The sequence below is a fragment of the Octopus bimaculoides genome, chromosome 2, assembly GCF_001194135.2.
Source record: "Octopus bimaculoides isolate UCB-OBI-ISO-001 chromosome 2, ASM119413v2, whole genome shotgun sequence".
Classification (NCBI taxonomy): domain Eukaryota; kingdom Metazoa; phylum Mollusca; class Cephalopoda; order Octopoda; family Octopodidae; genus Octopus; species Octopus bimaculoides.
The window spans coordinates 132,347,139-132,352,030 of NC_068982.1; the positions used below are offsets into that span (position 1 = coordinate 132,347,139).

Genomic DNA, 4,892 nt, shown 5'->3' on the forward strand with positions numbered 1-4,892 from the left:
GTGTGTATGTGTGTGTTATGTATGCATACCACTGCCGCCGCCGCCGCCGCCACCACCACCACCACCATAATCATCATCATCATCATTTAACATCTGTTTTGCCTGCTGACAGGGTTTAGATGGTTTGATAGGAACTGGTAAGTCAGAAAGCTGCACCAAGCTCCAGTCTGATTTGGCTTGGTTTCTACAGCTGAATGCCCCTCCTAATACCAACCACTCCACAGAGTGCAACAGGGGCCCCTTAGATGCCACCTGTATGGGTGACTTTAATTTGTCACCATCATGGGCGTCTTTCACATGTCATTGACATGAGTGCCTTTTATGTATCACAGGCTCAGGGGCCAAGTATATGTTTGTATGCATGTTTGTGTCCTCTCATCTTGATATTGCATCGTCATCGTCGTCGTCATTTAACGTCCACTTTCCATGCTAGCATGGGTTGGACGATTTGACTGGGGATCGGCGAACCAGATGGCTACACCAGACTCCAATCTGATCTGGCATGGTTTCTACACCTGGATGCCCTTCCTAACGCCAACCACTCAGAGAGTGTTGTGGGTGCTTTTTACATGCCACCGGCACGAGGGCCAGTCCGGCTTTTGTGATAGTTGTATTTGAGTGTCACCATCATACAAGTGATTTCCTTCTTTTCTGATCTTCCATGAAAACATATCCTGTCATAGGGAAATATCACTTTAGTTGGAAACAGTTGAAAGTTAGCAACAGTAACAGTATCAAACCATAAAAAATCCGCTGCAAAAGATTTTGTCTGACCAATGCAAGCATGGGAAGTGGATATTAAAGTTATGATGGTAATGATAAGGATGATGATGATGATGATGGTGATGATGAAATACAATTTCAAAAATATCAGAGGACATGAGACTTATGTAACCTAGACATTTTCCTAAGTGTCATAAGTATTATAGGATATTTAACAGCAGCATACAGGAAGTTAGCTTTTTTTGTTCAGAGAACTTCACTTCACTGGTTAACCAATGTGAAGTGAAAAGACTTGCTGAAGCCAATGAAAATAAAACCAACTATAAATGTAATGGTGTAAGCTGAACAATTGTCTCTCTAACAGCATTTCCTTGATCAAAGGAGTAGTATATATAAAGAGCTAAAGTCCTAAGAGATGATAGCTCTACATACAAAACTTACACCATAACAACAAAAAATGGCTTTAGAAGAGATTTACTAGCACAAAATTTCTTTTTACTCTATTCAAATAAGTTTCTCAACTGAAAAAAGCTGGTTTGGCTCCTTTCATAATCCATTGGTCAATCATAGAAACATGGGTCCTACTATCATTCTATGAAATACTTGTTATGTATAAGTGGGAAGTATTTTGTCCTATTTCATAAGTGGGAAGTATTTTGGGTAAATTTTCAGATTAACACATGCACGATTTTCACTAGTGTGTTAGGGTTTTAGGGTCAGGGTTAGGGTTTTAGGGTTAGGGTTAGGGTTAGGGTTAGGGTTAGGGTTTAAGGTTAGGGTTAGGGTTAAGGTTACAGTTAGGGTTAAGAACGGAATTCCTTAACCCTAACCCTAAAACCGTAACCGTAACCGTAACCGTAACCCTAACCCTAACTTGTTTTCTGGATATCTAAACCTTAACCCTAAAACTAACCCTAAAACCCTAACCCTAACACTTTAGTGAAAAGTGTACGGGTGTTAATCTGAAAATTGACTGTATTTTGTCCTTTTTTCATACAAATCAGTTTTAAACTAAAAATCTGAATTACCTAAATGCCAGTGCCACCTGACCGGCTCCTCTTTGCCGGTGGCACGTAAAAAGCACCATACAAACATGATCAATACCAGTGCTCCCCAACTGGCTCCTGTTTGTTTCATAAATTTTTGTTTCATAAATTCTTGGTTTCTAAAATGGTTTTTGCTTGAAACTTGTTCTCTTTACTTCAGATGTTATAACTATATTATACTTTAACTCTATGTAACCCTGTTCCAATGCAACATGATTCTGTTTTATTTAACTTCATTTTATTAAATTTTAATGCTTTTACTGTTTTTTTCATCAACTGCCAATTGTATGAGCCAACAGTGTTAATTAATTCTAAATGACATAATTCCCGGTCCAATCAGTTCTGAATGTCTATTTGATAATTTACCAAATAATTATTCCTGATTTGTAAATAAATATTCATAAACCAATGTATTGTTCCCAAATTTTCCTTCTATCTGGCAATCTGTCACATGAAATTCAATAAAACACTACATACATCCACACACACATTTATGTATGTATGTATGTATGTATGTATGTATGTATGTATGTATGTATGTAATATTTTAATTAGATAGTTGAAAATGTAAATTTATTTTCTTTGTAAACAAGTTAATGACGGTAAAATTCAGAAATAACAACATTGTGCTGTTTGTTAAAGATCTAAATTCTTCAGACTGTATTCTACAAACTCTTTTACAGCATTATTAAAATTCGAGCATGTTTATATAGTTAATTACATTTAATGTAATTAAATATATTCAATTTAATTAAATTTACTTAATGTAATATTCTCTCTACAGACTATATTTTTATCATCCTAGCCATTGTTATCTTCTCTTGTATAATATGAGTAGCAATGTGGCTCCTCTCTTGCAAGAAACTGGTTCTGTTCTTGCCTCTTCTCTCTCATTTTACCTCCTCATCCTTTACCATAAAACTGCCTCTTTCTCTCTACTATAGCCCAATTCAATTGATGGGAAGCTATGTCTGGCAGGTTGCATGGTGATTTTATTAATGCTGTACTATGTAAAAATAACAAACTGTAAAAATACCAACCGTAAAAAGGTTGACATTAGTAAGAGTATCCAGTCAAGACCTCTGCTAAAGCAGACATTGGAATACGATGCAGTCCTCTTACACCAGCCACCCTATGCCAGCATGGAACATGATCATTAAACGATGATGATGATGATGAGGAGGAGGAGGAGGAGGAGGAGCAGGAGGAGGATTCTCTATGCTGTGTTGTACTTTTTAAGCTTCTTTCACAACATTCACAAATATCAGTTCAAAACAGAAAACTGATAAATTCAACTGTCAGTTTTTATGATCATAGACACGTCTGTAAAAGTTTTTTCAAATAACTATTTTATGACTCCTGAACACGTATATATATATACATATATATATATTCTCTCTCTTTTCATAGTTCAGAAACCATTTTTGTAACAAGTGTAAAATTGTTAAGATATATTTTCATATATTCAATTAAAATCAACTGGTATCATGTTGTATCATGTTTTCTGGATGTATATGTGTATATGTGTGTGTGTGATCTTCATCATCATCATTGTTTAACATCTGTTTTCAATGCTGGCATGTGTTGGACGGTTTGACTGAGGACTGGTGAGCCAGTTGGCTGCACCAGGCTCCAATCTGATTTGGCAGAGTTTCTACAGCTGGATGCCCTTCCTAACGCCAACCACTCTGAGAGTGTAGTGGGTGCTTTTATGTGCTACTGGCACGAGGGCTAGTCAGGTGGTACTAGCAATGGCCACGCTCAAAATGGTGTTTTTTACATACCACCTGCACAAGAGACAGTCCAGCAGCACTGGCAACGACCTCGCTCGAATGTGGATTACATAGATTTAATAAAGTGCATGAAAGATGAGTAGTACCTGTGTTTACAAGAATAAATTACATCAGAGAATCTATTAAGTAATGAGGAGTTATGAAGGTGAAGAATGGCTAATGATTCTTTTAGGCATAACTTACATTTGCCAGTGTTTGCATTGTATGAGGGAGCCTCACTTACAATGGACCAGGATAAGGTGTATGGAATATTTTGAGATTTAAGATTGTGTAAATAAGTTGCTAAGGAGGTTGATAATTTAGAACTTGGATTGGAGAAAGAGTTAATGTGTGCACAGTAGTGGCACTTGAAATCTACCATGTCGCTGATATATATCCTTACTTGGTGAGAGTGTGGTGTTATAACACAGTATTTGTAGATTACATTTTTGCATAGACAGGAGCCTCCAAGAGGGCATAGCTGAGAAACCTGACAACTGCAAGTTTTCCTACCTGCTATGTGGTTGGAATTTATTGCTAGTGAAGTTGAGCTCTATTGGTTCATTGTTAGTGGGGGGTGGGGGAGAGTCTGAAGTGCAATCTGTATCAATACTGGATTAGGAAGTGGTATTACAGCTAGTATTTGTTGTTGCAGAGGTAGAATTGTGGGATGATGGCTTGGATCTGGTATTATTTAACAGAGTGGGGTTACTAAGAGTTGTTATTGTTAATATGTGGGTTAATTTGTGGTGCAGTGTGAGAGTTTAGGTATTCTGAGGACTGGTGTTGGAGTTTGCATTTGTTTGAGTTGGCAATTATGGATCCCAAATTAAGTGTGGTGAAGTAGGAGATTTTCACAGATGATTTGTCAAAAATGGGATGGTATTTATGCTGTGGTAGAAAATTAGATTTTAGGATTTTAAAGAAGAGTTTAGGTAGAGATTTAACTTGGAGAGAGAAAGGTAGTGTGAACCACAAGGTTTCCCACTTCCTGGCCTTAGAATGTTTAGAGTGTGTGGTTGTAATGGGTTGATCAGGAGCAGGAGGGAGGCTTGTAGTTGTTTTAGGCTCGGGGTAGCCAGTGGGGCAGCTGAGTGCGATGTGTAAGGTTTTTTTTTTTTTGAGAGTTGTTGGATTGATGTAGAGTGGAAGTATTGTCCATAGGTTCAGGGTTAGTATTGGGAAAAAGATGTGCTGTGTTAGTTTTAAGCTTAGTGTTAATGATATAATAGACCTCTTCATGGAAGCCACTTATCTGGAGGGCCTCTGCTCAAGTTTAAACCTCTTGAGCCCTATGAAGTGTATTCTATATGGAGAATATCTGTCTCTCATCTATAAACCAAATATACAT

The 4,892-nt window shown here is 37.4% G+C and overlaps 1 protein-coding gene across 1 annotated transcript in view; it reads right to left on the bottom strand.

Moving 5' to 3' along the window:
• The window catches only part of LOC106867967 (potassium voltage-gated channel subfamily KQT member 1), a 255,118-nt gene that overhangs the window by 22,341 nt on the left and 227,885 nt on the right, over window positions 1-4,892 (bottom strand). The gene's annotated exons all lie outside the window — the stretch shown is intronic.